This window comes from Nelumbo lutea, chromosome 4 (genome assembly GCF_056320005.1).
Source record: "Nelumbo lutea isolate HS-2025 chromosome 4, American lotus-T2T, whole genome shotgun sequence".
NCBI classification, from domain to species: Eukaryota; Viridiplantae; Streptophyta; class Magnoliopsida; order Proteales; family Nelumbonaceae; genus Nelumbo; species Nelumbo lutea.
Window position 1 is genome coordinate 52,226,729 of NC_142687.1, and position 12,752 is coordinate 52,239,480.

The following is a 12,752-nucleotide window of genomic DNA, read 5'->3' on the forward strand; positions in this document are numbered from 1 at the left end:
CCACAATGCACGACGAATGCCAAACGCCCGGTTTTGCACCGTTCCCATTCAGTAATGACGGTCGTTCCCCAAATGGTCCGAGTATCCGGCACGTTGTTTCCTGTTGTCTCGCCGAAACGACATATGGAATTTGCATATAGTATATCAAAAATAAAATATTAATAAAATTGGTGTGCAACACGAGGACTTCCCAGGTCACCCATCCTAGTACTACTCTCGCCCAAGCACGCTTATCTTCGGAGTTCTGATGGGATCCGGTGCATTAGTGCTGGTATGATCGCACCCGTTTGCTTCTTGTTCGCTTTAATCTTTATGCAATCACTATCTTGCTCCCCTCCATTAATTCTTTTAGACTTGAAAAAACGGTGTATGCAACTTTCCTCCCTTGGTAACCGTGCACAAGCTCCCAGGTGAGCGGAGTTAGTCCTTTCTAGATCTGTCGCTGCCCCGGATAAATGTAGTAATATCGCGGGGCCCACAATGCACGACGAATGCCAAAAGAAAGGTTTTGCACCGTTCCCATTCAGTAATGACGGTCGTGCCGCAAATGGTCCGAGTATCCGGCACGTTGTTTCCAGTTGTCTCGCCGAAACGACATATGGAATTTGCAAATAGTATATCAAAAATAAAATATTAATAAAATTGAGTTGCAACACGAGGACTTCCCAGGAAGTCACCCATCCTAGAACTACTCTCGCCCAAGCATGCTTAACTTCGGAGTTCTGATGGGATCCGGTGCATTAGTGCTGGTATGATCGCACCCGTTTTCTTCTTGTTCGCTTTAATCTTTATGCACTCACTATCTTGCTCCCCTCCATTAATTCTTTCAGTCTTGAAAAAACGGTGTATGCAACTTTCCTCCCTTGGTAACCGTGCACAAGCTCCCAGGTGAGCGGAGTTATTCCTTTCTAGATCTGCCGCATCCCCGGATAAATGTAGTAATATCGCGGGGCCCACAATGCACGACGAATGCCAAAAGCCCGGTTTTGCACCGTTCCCATTCAGTAATGACGGTCGTTCCGCAAATGGTCCGAGTATCCGGCACGTTGTTTCCAGTTGTCTCGCCGAAACGACATATGGAATTTGCAAATAGTATATCAAAAATAAAATATTAATAAAATTGGGGTGCAACACGAGGACTTCCCAGGAGGTCACCCATCCTAATACTACTCTCGCCCAAGCACGCTTAACTTCGGAGTTCTGATGGGATCCGGTGCATTAGTGCTGGTATGATCGAACCCGTTTGCATCTTGTTCGCAGGAATCTTTATGCACTCACTATCTTGCTCCCCTCCATTAATTCTTTCAGACTTGAAAAAACGGTGTATGCAACTTTCCTCCCTTGGTAACCGTGCACAAGCTCCCATGTGAGCGGAGTTATTTCTTTTCTATATCTGCCGCATCCTCGGATAAATGTAGTAATATCACGGGGCCCACAATACACGACGAATGCCTACAGCCCAGTTTTGCACCGTTCCCATTCAGTAATGACGGTCGTGCCGCAAATGGTCCGAGTATCCGGCACGTTGTTTCCAGTTGTCTCGCCGAAACGACATATAGAATTTGCAAATAGTATATCAAAAATAAAATATTAATAAAATTGGGGTGCAACACGAGGACTTCCCAGGAGGTCACCCATCCTAATACTACTCTCGCCCAAGCACACTTAACTTCGGAGTTCTGATGGGATCCGGTGCATTAGTGCTGGTATGATCGCATCTGTTTGCTTCTTGTTCGCTTTAATCTTTATGCACTCACTATCTTGCTCCCCTCCATTAATTCTTTCAGACTTGAAAAAACGGTTTATGCAACTTTCCTCCCTTGGTAACCGTGCACAAGCTCCCAGGTGAGCGAAGTTATTCCTTTTCTATATCTGCCGCATCCTCGGATAAATGTAGTAATATCACGGGCCCCACAATGCACGACGAATGCCTAAAGCCCAGTTTTGCACCGTTCCCATTCAGTAATGACGGTCGTGCCGCAAATGGTCCGAGTATCCGGCACGTTGTTTCCAATTGTCTCGCCGAAACGACATTTAGAATTTGCAAATAGTATATCAAAAATAAAATATTAATAAAATTGGTGTGCAACACGAGGACTTCCCAGGAGGTCACCCATCCTAATACTACTCTCGCCCAAGCACGCTTAACTTCGGAGTTCTGATGGGATCCGGTGCATTAGTGCTGGTATGATCGAACCCGTTTGCATCTTGTTCGCAGGAATCTTTATGCACTCACTATCTTGCTCCCCTCCGTTAATTCTTTCAGACTTGAAAAAACGGTGTATGCAACTTTCCTCCCTTGGTAACCGTGCACAAGCTCCCAGGTGAGCGGAGTTATTCCTTTCTAGATCTGCCGCATCCCCGGATAAATGCAGTAATATCGCGGGGCCCACAATACACGACGAATGCCAAAAGCCCGGTTTTGCACCGTTCCCATTCAGTAATGACGGTCGTTCCGCAAATGGTCCGAGTATCCGGCACGTTGTTTCTAGTTGTCTCGCCGAAACGACATATGGAATTTGCAAATAGTATATCAAAAATAAAATATTAATAAAATTGGGGTGCAACACGAGGACTTCGCAGGAGGTCACCCATCCTAATACTACTCTCACCCAAGCACGCTTAACTTCGGAGTTCTGATGGGATCCGGTGCATTAGTGCTGGTATGATCGCACCCGTTTGCGTCTTGTTCGCAGAAATCTTTATGCACTCACTGTCTTGCTCCCCTCCATTAATCCTTTCAGATTTGAAAAAATGGTGTATGCAAATTTCCTCCCTTGGTAACCGTGCACAAGTTCCCAGGTGAGCGGAGTTATTCCTTTCTAGATCTGCCGCATCCCCGGATAAATGTAGTAATATCGTGGGGCCCACAATGCACGACGAATACCCAAAGCCCGGTTTTGCACTGTTCCCATTCAGTAATGACAGTCGTTCCGCAAATGGTCCGAGTATCCGGCACGTTGTTTCCTATTGTCTCGCCGAAACGACATATGGAATTTGCAAATAGTATATCAAAAATAAAATATTAATAAAATTGGGGTGCAACACGAGGACTTCCCAGGAGGTCACCCATCCTAATACTACCCTCGCCCAAGCACGCTTAACTTCGGAGTTTTGATGGGATCCGGTGCATTAGTGCTAGTATGATCGCACCCGTTTGCTTCTTGTTCGCTTTAATCTTTATGCACTCATTATCTTGCTCCCCTCCGATAATTCTTTCAGACTTGAAAAAACGGTGTATACAATTTTCCTCCCTTGGTTACCGTGCACAAGCTCCCAGGTGAGCGGAGTTATTCCTTTTTAGATCTGCCGCATCCCCGGATAAATGTAGTAATATCGTGGGGCCCACAATGCACGACGAATGCCAAAAGCCCGGTTTTGCACCGTTCCCATTCAGTAATGACAGTCGTTCCGCAAATGGTCCGAGTATCCGGCACGTTATTTCCTGTTGTCTCGCCGAAACGACATATGGAATTTGCAAATTGTATATCAAAAATAAAATATTAATAAAATTGGGGTGCAACACGAGGACTTCCCAGGAGGTCACCCATCCTAATACTACTCTCGCCCAAGCACGCTTAACTTCGGAGTTCTGATGGGATCCGGTGCATTAGTGCTGGTATGATCGCACCCGTTTTCTTCTTGTTCGCTATAATCTTTATGCACTCACTATCTTGCTCCCCTCCATTAATTCTTTCAGATTTGAAAAAACGGTGTATGCAACTTTCCTCCCTTGGTTACCGTGCACAAGCTCCCAGGTGAGCGGAGTTATTCCTTTCTAGATCTGCCGCATTCCCGGATAAATGTAGTAATATCGTGGGGCCCACAATGCACGACTAATGCCAAAAGCCCGGTTTTGCACCGTTCCCATTCAGTAATGACAGTCGTTCCGCAAATGGTCCGAGTATCCGGCACGTTGTTTTCTGTTGTCTCGCCGAAACGACATATAGAATTTGCAAATAGTATATCAAAAATAAAATATTAATAAAATTGGGGTGCAACACGAGGACTTCCCAGGAGGTCACCCATCCTAGTACTACTCTCGCCCAAGCACGCTTAACTTCGGAGTTCTGATGGGATCCGGTGCATTAGTGCTAGTATGATCGCACCCGTTTGGTTCTTGTTCGCTTTAATCTTTATGCACTCATTATCTTGCTCCCCTCCGTTAATTCTTTCAGACTTGAAAAAACGGTGTATACAACTTTCCTCCCTGGGTTACCGTGCACAAGCTCCCAGGTGAGCGGAGTTATTCCTTTCTAGATCTGCCGCATCCCCGGATAAATGTAGTAATATCATGGGGCCCACAATGCACGACCAATGCCAAAAGCCCGGTTTTGCACCGTTCCCATTCAGTAATGACAGTCGTTCCGCAAATGGTCCGAGTATCCGGCACATTGTTTCCTGTTGTCTCGCCGAAACGACATATGGAATTTGCAAATAGTATATCAAAAATAAAGTATTAATAAAATTGGGGTGCAACACGAGGACTTCCCAGGAGGTCACCCATCCTAGTACTACTCTCGCCCAAGCACGCTTAACTTCGGAGTTCTGATGGGATCCGGTGCATTAGTGCTAGTATGATCGCACCCGTTTGGTTCTTGTTCGCTTTAATCTTTATGCACTCATTATCTTGCTCCCCTCCGTTAATTCTTTCAGATTTGAAAAAATGGTGTATGCAACTTTCCTCCCTTGGTAACCGTGCACAAGCTCCCAGGTGAGCGGAGTTAGTCCTTTCTAGATCTGTCGCTGCCCCGGATAAATGTAGTAATATCGTGGGGCCCACAATGCACGACGAATGCCAAAAGCCCGGTTTTGCACCGTTCCCATTCAGTAATGACAGTCGTTCCGCAAATGGTCCGAGTATCCGGCACATTGTTTCCTGTTGTCTCGCCGAAACGACATATGGAATTTGCAAATAGTATATCAAAAATAAAATATTAATAAAATTGGGGTGCAACATGAGGACTTCCCAGGAGGTCACCCATCCTAGTACTACTCTCGCCCAAGCACGCTTAACTTCGGAGTTCTGATGGGATCCGGTGCATTACTGCTAGTATGATCGCACCCGTTTGGTTCTTGTTCGCTTTAATCTTTATGCACTCATTATCTTGCTCCCCTCCGTTAATTCTTTCAGACTTGAAAAAACGGTGTATACAACTTTCCTCCCTGGGTTACCGTGCACAAGCTCCCAGGTGAGCGGAGTTATTCCTTTCTAGATCTGCCGCATCCCCGGATAAATGTAGTAATATCGTGGGGCCCACAATGCACGACGAATGCCAAAAGCCCGGTTTTGCACCGTTCCCATTCAGTAATGACAGTCGTTCCGCAAATGGTCCGAGTATCCGGCATGTTGTATCCTGTTGTCTCGCCGAAACGACATATGGAATTTGCAAATAGTATATCAAAAATAAAATATTAATAAAATTGGGGTGCAACACGAGGACTTCCCAGGAGGTCACCCATCCTAGTACTACTCTCGCCAAAGCACGCTTAACTTCGGAGTTCTGATGGGATCCGGTGCATTAGTACTAGTATGATCGCACCCGTTTGCTTTTGTTCGCTTTAATCTTTATGCACTCATTATCTTGCTCCCCTCCGTTAATTCTTTCAGACTTGAAAAAACGGTGTATACAACTTTCCTCCCTTGGTTACCGTGCACAAGCTCCCAGGTGAGCGGAGTTATTCCTTTCTAGATCTGCCGCATCCCCGGATAAATGTAGTAATATCGTGGGGCCCACAATGCACGACGAATGCCAAAAGCCCGGTTTTGCACCGTTCCCATTCGGTAATGACAGTCGTTCCGCAAATGATCCGAGTATCCGGCACGTTGTTTCCTGTTGTCTCGCCGAAACGACATATGGAATTTGCAAATAGTATATCAAAAATAAAATATTAATAAAATTGGGGTGGAACACGAGGACTTCCCAGGAGGTCACCCATCCTAGTACTACCCTCGCCAAAGCACGCTTAACTTCGTAGTTCTGATGGGATCCGGTGCATTAGTGCTAGTATGATCGCACCCGTTTGCTTCTTGTTCGCTTTAATCTTTATGCACTCATTATCTTGCTCCCCTCCGTTAATTCTTTCAGACTTGAAAAAACGGTGTATACAATTTTCCTCCCTTGGTTACCGTGCACAAGCTCCCAGGTGAGCGGAGTTATTCCTTTCTAGATCTGCCGCATCCCCGGATAAATGTAGTAATATCGTGGGGCCCACAATGCACGACGAATGCCAAAAGCCCGGTTTTGCACCGTTCCCATTCAGTAATGACAGTCTTTCCGCAAATGGTCCGAGTATCCGGCACGTTATTTCCTGTTGTCTCGCCGAAACGACATATGGAATTTGCAAATAGTATATCAAAAATAAAATATTAATAAAATTGGGGTGCAACACGAGGACTTCCCAGGAGGTCACCCATCCTAGTACTACTCTCGCCCAAGCACGCTTAACTTCGGAGTTCTGATGGGATCCGGTGCATTAGTGCTGGTATGATCGCACCCGTTTGCTTCTTGTTCGCTTTAATCTTTATGCACTCACTATCTTGCTCCCCTCCATTAATTCTTTCAGACTTGAAAAAACGGTGTATGCAACTTTCCTCCCTTGGTAACCGTGCACAAGCTCCCAGGTGAGCGGAGTTATTCCTTTCTAGATCTGTCGCTGCCCCGGATAAATGTAGTAATATCGTGGGGCCCACAATTTACTATGAATGCCAAAAGACCGGTTTTGCACCGTTCCCATTCAGTAATGACGGTCGTGCCGCAAATGGTCCGAGTATCCGGCACGTTGTTTCCAGTTGTCTCGCCGAAACGACATATGGAATTTGCAAATAGTATATCAAAAATAAAATATTAATAATATTGGGGTGCAACATGAGGACTTCCCAGGAGGTCACCCATCCTAGTACTACTCTCGCCCAAGCACGCTTAACTTCGGAGTTCTGATGGGATCTGGTGCATTAGTGCTGGTATGATCTTACACGTTTTCTTCTTGTTCGCTTTAATCTTTATGCACTCACTATCTTGCTCCCCTCCATTAATTCTTTCAGACTTGAAAAAACGGTGTATGCAACTTTCCTCCCTTGGTTACCGTGCACGAGCTTCAGGTGAGCGGAGTTATTCCTTTCTAGATCTGCCGCATCCTCGGATAAATGTAGTAATATCACGGGGCCCACAATGCACGACGAATGCCAAAAGCCCGGTTTTGCACCGTTCCCATTCAGTAATGACAGTCGTTCCGCAAATGGTCCGAGTATCCGGCACATTGTTTCCTGTTGTCTCGCCGAAACAACATATGGAATTTGCCAATAGTATATCAAAAATAAAATATTAATAAAATTGGGGTGCAACACGAGGACTTCCCAGGAGGTCACCCATCCTAGTACTACTCTCGCCCAAGCACGCTTAACTTCGGAGTTCTGATGGGATCCGGTGCATTAGTGCTGGTATGATCGCACCCGTTTGCTTCTTGTTCGCTTTAATCTTTATGCACTCACTATCTTGCTCCCCTCCATTAATTCTTTCAGATTTGAAAAACCGGTGTATGCAACTTTCCTCCCTTGGTAACCGTGCACAAGATCCCAGGTGAGCGGAGTTATTCCTTTCTAGATCTGTCGCTGCCCCGGGTAAATGTAGTAATATCGTGGGGCCGACAATGCACTATGAATGCCAAAAGACCGGTTTTGCACCGTTCCCATTCAGTAATGACGGTCTTGCCGCAAATGGTCCGAGTATCCGGCACGTTGTTTCCAGTTGTCTCGCCGAAACGACATATGGAATTTGCCAATAGTATATCAAATATAAAATATTAATAAAATTGGGGTGCAACATGAGGACTTCCCAGGAGGTCACCCATCCTAGTACTACTCTCGCCCAAGCACGCTTAACTTCGGAGTTCTGATGGGATCCGGTGCATTAGTGCTGGTATGATCGCACCCGTTTTCTTCTTGTTCGCTATAATCTTTATGCACTCACTATCTTGCTCCCCTCCATTAATTCTTTCAGATTTGAAAAAACGGTGTATGCAACTTTCCTCCCTTGGTTACCGTGCACAAGCTCCCAGGTGAGCGGAGTTATTCCTTTCTAGATCTGCCGCATTCCCGGATAAATGTAGTAATATCGTGGGGCCCACAATGCACGACGAATGCCAAAAGCCCGGTTTTGCACCGTTCCCATTCAGTAATGACAGTCGTTCCGCAAATGGTCCGAGTATCCGGCACGTTGTTTTCTGTTGTTCGCCGAAACGACATATAGAATTTGCAAATAGTATATCAAAAATAAAATATTAATAAAATTGGGGTGCAACACGAGGACTTCCGAGGAGGTCACCCATCCTAGTACTACTCTCGCCAAAGCACGCTTAACTTCGGAGTTCTGATGGGATCCGGTGCATTAGTGCTAGTATGATCGCACCCGTTTGGTTCTTGTTCGCTTTAATCTTTATGCACTCATTATCTTGCTCCCCTCCGTTAATTCTTTCAGACTTGAAAAAACGGTGTATACAACTTTCCTCCCTGGGTTACCGTGCACAAGCTCCCAGGTGAGCGGAGTTATTCCTTTCTAGATCTGCCGCATCCCCGGATAAATGTAGTAATATCATGGGGCCCACAATGCACGACCAATGCCAAAAGCCCGGTTTTGCACCGTTCCCATTCAGTAATGACAGTCGTTCCGCAAATGGTCCGAGTATCCGGCACATTGTTTCCTGTTGTCTCGCCGAAACGACATATGGAATTTGCAAATAGTATATCAAAAATAAAGTATTAATAAAATTGGGGTGCAACACGAGGACTTCCCAGGAGGTCACCCATCCTAGTACTACTCTCGCCCAAGCACGCTTAACTTCGGAGTTCTGATGGGATCCGGTGCATTAGTGCTGGTATGATCGCACCCGTTTGCTTCTTGTTCGCTTTAATCTTTATGCACTCATTATCTTGCTCCCCTCCGTTAATTCTTTCAGATTTGAAAAAATGGTGTATGCAACTTTCCTCCCTTGGTAACCGTGCACAAGCTCCCAGGTGAGCGGAGTTAGTCCTTTCTAGATCTGTCGCTGCCCCGGATAAATGTAGTAATATCGTGGGGCCCACAATGCACGACGAATGCCAAAAGCCCGGTTTTGCACCGTTCCCATTCAGTAATGACAGTCGTTCCGCAAATGGTCCGAGTATCCGGCACATTGTTTCCTGTTGTCTCGCCGAAACGACATATGGAATTTGCAAATAGTATATCAAAAATAAAATATTAATAAAATTGGGGTGCAACATGAGGACTTCCCAGGAGGTCACCCATCCTAGTACTACTCTCGCCCAAGCACGCTTAACTTCGGAGTTCTGATGGGATCCGGTGCATTAGTGATGGTATGATCGCACCCGTTTTCTTCTTGTTCGCTTTAATCTTTATGCACTCACTATCTTGCTCCCCTCCATTAATTCTTTCAGATTTGAAAAAACGGTGTATGCAACTTTCCTCCCTTGGTTACCGTGCACAAGCTCCCAGGTGAGCGGAGTTATTCCTTTCTAGATCTGCCGCATTCCCGGATAAATGTAGTAATATCGTGGGGCCCACAATCCACGACGAATGCCAAAAGCCCGGTTTTGCACCGTTCCCATTCAGTAATGACAGTCGTTCCGCAAATGGTCCGAGTATCCGGCACGTTGTTTCCTGTTGTCTCGCCGAAACGACATATAGAATTTGCAAATAGTATATAAAAAATAAAATATTAATAAAATTGGGGTGCAACACGAGGACTTCCCAGGAGGTCACCCATCCTAGTACTACTCTCGCCCAAGCACGATTAACTTCGGAGTTCTGATGGGATCCGGTGCATTACTGCTAGTATGATCGCACCCGTTTGGTTCTTGTTCGCTTTAATCTTTATGCACTCATTATCTTGCTCCCCTCCGTTAATTCTTTCAGACTTGAAAAAACGGTGTATACAACTTTCCTCCCTTGGTTACCGTGCACAAGCTCCCAGGTGAGCGGAGTTATTCCTTTCTAGATCTGCCGCATCCCCGGATAAATGTAGTAATATCGTGGGGCCCACAATGCACGACGAATGCCAAAAGCCCGGTTTTGCACCGTTCCCATTCAGTAATGACAGTCTTTCCGCAAATGGTCCGAGTATCCGGCACGTTATTTCCTGTTGTCTCGCCGAAACGACATATGGAATTTGCAAATAGTATATCAAAAATAAAATATTAATAAAATTGGGGTGCAACACGAGGACTTCCCAGGAGGTCACCCATCCTAGTACTACTCTCGCCCAAGCACGCTTAACTTCGGAGTTCTGATGGGATCCGGTGCATTAGTGCTGGTATGATCGCACCCGTTTGCTTTTTGTTCGCTTTAATCTTTATGCACTCACTATCTTGCTCCCCTCCATTAATTCTTTCAGACTTGAAAAAACGGTGTATGCAACTTTCCTCCCTTGGTAACCGTGCACAAGCTCCCAGGTGAGCGGAGTTATTCCTTTCTAGATCTGTCGCTGCCCCGGATAAATGTAGTAATATCGTGGGGCCCACAATTTACTATGAATGCCAAAAGACCGGTTTTGCACCGTTCCCATTCAGTAATGACGGTCGTGCCGCAAATGGTCCGAGTATCCGGCACGTTGTTTCCAGTTGTCTCGCCGAAACGACATATGGAATTTGCAAATAGTATATCAAAAATAAAATATTAATAATATTGGGGTGCAACATGAGGACTTCCCAGGAGGTCACCCATCCTAGTACTACTCTCGCCCAAGCACGCTTAACTTCGGAGTTCTGATGGGATCCGGTGCATTAGTGCTGGTATGATCTTACACGTTTTCTTCTTGTTCGCTTTAATCTTTATGCACTCACTATCTTGCTCCCCTCCATTAATTCTTTCAGACTTGAAAAAACGGTGTATGCAACTTTCCTCCCTTGTTTACCGTGCACGAGCTTCAGGTGAGCGGAGTTATTCCTTTCTAGATCTGCCGCATCCTCGGATAAATGTAGTAATATCACGGGGCCCACAATGCACGACGAATGCCAAAAGCCCGGTTTTGCACCGTTCCCATTCAGTAATGACAGTCGTTCCGCAAATGGTCCGAGTATCCGGCACATTGTTTCCTGTTGTCTCGCCGAAACAACATATGGAATTTGCCAATAGTATATCAAAAATAAAATATTAATAAAATTGGGGTGCAACACGAGGACTTCCCAGGAGGTCACCCATCCTAGTACTACTCTCGCCCAAGCACGCTTAACTTCGGAGTTCTGATGGGATCCGGTGCATTAGTGCTGGTATGATCGCACCCGTTTGCTTCTTGTTCGCTTTAATCTTTATGCACTCACTATCTTGCTCCCCTCCATTAATTCTTTCAGATTTGAAAAACCGGTGTATGCAACTTTCCTCCCTTGGTAACCGTGCACAAGATCCCAGGTGAGCGGAGTTATTCCTTTCTAGATCTGTCGCTGCCCCGGGTAAATGTAGTAATATCGTGGGGCCGACAATGCACTATGAATGCCAAAAGACCGGTTTTGCACCGTTCCCATTCAGTAATGACGGTCTTGCCGCAAATGGTCCGAGTATCCGGCACGTTGTTTCCAGTTGTCTCGCCGAAACGACATATGGAATTTGCCAATAGTATATCAAATATAAAATATTAATAAAATTGGGGTGCAACATGAGGACTTCCCAGGAGGTCACCCATCCTAGTACTACTCTCGCCCAAGCACGCTTAACTTCGGAGTTCTGATGGGATCCGGTGCATTAGTGCTGGTATGATCGCACCCGTTTTCTTCTTGTTCGCTATAATCTTTATGCACTCACTATCTTGCTCCCCTCCATTAATTCTTTCAGATTTGAAAAAACGGTGTATGCAACTTTCCTCCCTTGGTTACCGTGCACAAGCTCCCAGGTGAGCGGAGTTATTCCTTTCTAGATCTGCCGCATTCCCGGATAAATGTAGTAATATCGTGGGGCCCACAATGCACGACGAATGCCAAAAGCCCGGTTTTGCACCGTTCCCATTCAGTAATGACAGTCGTTCCGCAAATGGTCCGAGTATCCGGCACGTTGTTTTCTGTTGTTCGCCGAAACGACATATAGAATTTGCAAATAGTATATCAAAAATAAAATATTAATAAAATTGGGGTGCAACACGAGGACTTCCGAGGAGGTCACCCATCCTAGTACTACTCTCGCCCAAGCACGCTTAACTTCGGAGTTCTGATGGGATCCGGTGCATTAGTGCTAGTATGATCGCACCCGTTTGGTTCTTGTTCGCTTTAATCTTTATGCACTCATTATCTTGCTCCCCTCCGTTAATTCTTTCAGACTTGAAAAAACGGTGTATACAACTTTCCTCCCTGGGTTACCGTGCACAAGCTCCCAGGTGAGCGGAGTTATTCCTTTTTAGATCTGCCGCATCCCCGGATAAATGTAGTAATATCATGGGGCCCACAATGCACGACCAATGCCAAAAGCCCGGTTTTGCACCGTTCCCATTCAGTAATGACAGTCGTTCCGCAAATGGTCCGAGTATCCGGCACATTGTTTCCTGTTGTCTCGCCGAAACGACATATGGAATTTGCAAATAGTATATCAAAAATAAAGTATTAATAAAATTGGGGTGCAACACGAGGACTTCCCAGGAGGTCACCCATCCTAGTACTACTCTCGCCCAAGCACGCTTAACTTCGGAGTTCTGATGGGATCCGGTGCATTAGTGCTGGTATGATCGCACCCGTTTGCTTCTTGTTCGCTTTAATCTTTATGCACTCATTATCT

The 12,752-nt window shown here is 45.8% G+C and overlaps 23 non-coding genes and 4 pseudogenes across 23 annotated transcripts; all 27 read right to left on the minus strand.

Annotated features, from left to right (window-relative positions):
• Nucleotides 1–169: 169 nt before the first annotated feature.
• On the minus strand, nt 170–285 carry LOC148858574 (5S ribosomal RNA). Its single transcript, XR_016098183.1, has one exon. It is a non-coding gene; the product is annotated as a 5S ribosomal RNA (ribosomal RNA).
• A 359-nt stretch (nt 286–644) lies between these two features.
• Nucleotides 645–763, minus strand: LOC148858575 (5S ribosomal RNA; annotated as a pseudogene).
• A 359-nt stretch (nt 764–1,122) lies between these two features.
• On the minus strand, nt 1,123–1,241 carry LOC148858576 (5S ribosomal RNA). Its single transcript, XR_016097265.1, has one exon. It is a non-coding gene; the product is annotated as a 5S ribosomal RNA (ribosomal RNA).
• Nucleotides 1,242–1,601: 360 nt separating this feature from the next.
• Nucleotides 1,602–1,720, minus strand: LOC148858577 (5S ribosomal RNA). Its single transcript, XR_016097607.1, has one exon. It is a non-coding gene; the product is annotated as a 5S ribosomal RNA (ribosomal RNA).
• A 360-nt stretch (nt 1,721–2,080) lies between these two features.
• On the minus strand, nt 2,081–2,199 carry LOC148858578 (5S ribosomal RNA). Its single transcript, XR_016097828.1, has one exon. It is a non-coding gene; the product is annotated as a 5S ribosomal RNA (ribosomal RNA).
• Nucleotides 2,200–2,558: 359 nt separating this feature from the next.
• Nucleotides 2,559–2,677, minus strand: LOC148858579 (5S ribosomal RNA). Its single transcript, XR_016097082.1, has one exon. It is a non-coding gene; the product is annotated as a 5S ribosomal RNA (ribosomal RNA).
• Nucleotides 2,678–3,036: 359 nt separating this feature from the next.
• On the minus strand, nt 3,037–3,155 carry LOC148858580 (5S ribosomal RNA). The gene has a single exon (XR_016097361.1). It is a non-coding gene; the product is annotated as a 5S ribosomal RNA (ribosomal RNA).
• Nucleotides 3,156–3,514: 359 nt separating this feature from the next.
• On the minus strand, nt 3,515–3,633 carry LOC148858581 (5S ribosomal RNA). Its single transcript, XR_016095841.1, has one exon. It is a non-coding gene; the product is annotated as a 5S ribosomal RNA (ribosomal RNA).
• A 359-nt stretch (nt 3,634–3,992) lies between these two features.
• LOC148858582 (5S ribosomal RNA) lies at nt 3,993–4,111 on the minus strand. Its single transcript, XR_016095796.1, has one exon. It is a non-coding gene; the product is annotated as a 5S ribosomal RNA (ribosomal RNA).
• Nucleotides 4,112–4,470: 359 nt separating this feature from the next.
• On the minus strand, nt 4,471–4,589 carry LOC148858583 (5S ribosomal RNA). The gene has a single exon (XR_016095797.1). It is a non-coding gene; the product is annotated as a 5S ribosomal RNA (ribosomal RNA).
• Nucleotides 4,590–4,948: 359 nt separating this feature from the next.
• LOC148858584 (5S ribosomal RNA) lies at nt 4,949–5,067 on the minus strand. Its single transcript, XR_016097722.1, has one exon. It is a non-coding gene; the product is annotated as a 5S ribosomal RNA (ribosomal RNA).
• A 359-nt stretch (nt 5,068–5,426) lies between these two features.
• On the minus strand, nt 5,427–5,545 carry LOC148858585 (5S ribosomal RNA). Its single transcript, XR_016096772.1, has one exon. It is a non-coding gene; the product is annotated as a 5S ribosomal RNA (ribosomal RNA).
• A 358-nt stretch (nt 5,546–5,903) lies between these two features.
• LOC148858586 (5S ribosomal RNA) lies at nt 5,904–6,022 on the minus strand (annotated as a pseudogene).
• A 359-nt stretch (nt 6,023–6,381) lies between these two features.
• Nucleotides 6,382–6,500, minus strand: LOC148858587 (5S ribosomal RNA). The gene has a single exon (XR_016096092.1). It is a non-coding gene; the product is annotated as a 5S ribosomal RNA (ribosomal RNA).
• A 361-nt stretch (nt 6,501–6,861) lies between these two features.
• LOC148858588 (5S ribosomal RNA) lies at nt 6,862–6,978 on the minus strand (annotated as a pseudogene).
• A 358-nt stretch (nt 6,979–7,336) lies between these two features.
• Nucleotides 7,337–7,455, minus strand: LOC148858589 (5S ribosomal RNA). Its single transcript, XR_016096103.1, has one exon. It is a non-coding gene; the product is annotated as a 5S ribosomal RNA (ribosomal RNA).
• A 359-nt stretch (nt 7,456–7,814) lies between these two features.
• Nucleotides 7,815–7,933, minus strand: LOC148858590 (5S ribosomal RNA). Its single transcript, XR_016096468.1, has one exon. It is a non-coding gene; the product is annotated as a 5S ribosomal RNA (ribosomal RNA).
• A 358-nt stretch (nt 7,934–8,291) lies between these two features.
• On the minus strand, nt 8,292–8,410 carry LOC148858591 (5S ribosomal RNA). The gene has a single exon (XR_016097230.1). It is a non-coding gene; the product is annotated as a 5S ribosomal RNA (ribosomal RNA).
• Nucleotides 8,411–8,769: 359 nt separating this feature from the next.
• On the minus strand, nt 8,770–8,888 carry LOC148858592 (5S ribosomal RNA). The gene has a single exon (XR_016096114.1). It is a non-coding gene; the product is annotated as a 5S ribosomal RNA (ribosomal RNA).
• A 359-nt stretch (nt 8,889–9,247) lies between these two features.
• LOC148858593 (5S ribosomal RNA) lies at nt 9,248–9,366 on the minus strand. Its single transcript, XR_016097314.1, has one exon. It is a non-coding gene; the product is annotated as a 5S ribosomal RNA (ribosomal RNA).
• A 359-nt stretch (nt 9,367–9,725) lies between these two features.
• Nucleotides 9,726–9,844, minus strand: LOC148858594 (5S ribosomal RNA). Its single transcript, XR_016097304.1, has one exon. It is a non-coding gene; the product is annotated as a 5S ribosomal RNA (ribosomal RNA).
• Nucleotides 9,845–10,203: 359 nt separating this feature from the next.
• LOC148858595 (5S ribosomal RNA) lies at nt 10,204–10,322 on the minus strand. The gene has a single exon (XR_016096125.1). It is a non-coding gene; the product is annotated as a 5S ribosomal RNA (ribosomal RNA).
• Nucleotides 10,323–10,683: 361 nt separating this feature from the next.
• LOC148858596 (5S ribosomal RNA) lies at nt 10,684–10,800 on the minus strand (annotated as a pseudogene).
• Nucleotides 10,801–11,158: 358 nt separating this feature from the next.
• Nucleotides 11,159–11,277, minus strand: LOC148858597 (5S ribosomal RNA). Its single transcript, XR_016096136.1, has one exon. It is a non-coding gene; the product is annotated as a 5S ribosomal RNA (ribosomal RNA).
• Nucleotides 11,278–11,636: 359 nt separating this feature from the next.
• LOC148858598 (5S ribosomal RNA) lies at nt 11,637–11,755 on the minus strand. The gene has a single exon (XR_016096469.1). It is a non-coding gene; the product is annotated as a 5S ribosomal RNA (ribosomal RNA).
• A 358-nt stretch (nt 11,756–12,113) lies between these two features.
• LOC148858599 (5S ribosomal RNA) lies at nt 12,114–12,232 on the minus strand. Its single transcript, XR_016096697.1, has one exon. It is a non-coding gene; the product is annotated as a 5S ribosomal RNA (ribosomal RNA).
• Nucleotides 12,233–12,591: 359 nt separating this feature from the next.
• LOC148858600 (5S ribosomal RNA) lies at nt 12,592–12,710 on the minus strand. The gene has a single exon (XR_016096147.1). It is a non-coding gene; the product is annotated as a 5S ribosomal RNA (ribosomal RNA).
• Between the last annotated feature and the right edge of the window lie 42 nt (nt 12,711–12,752).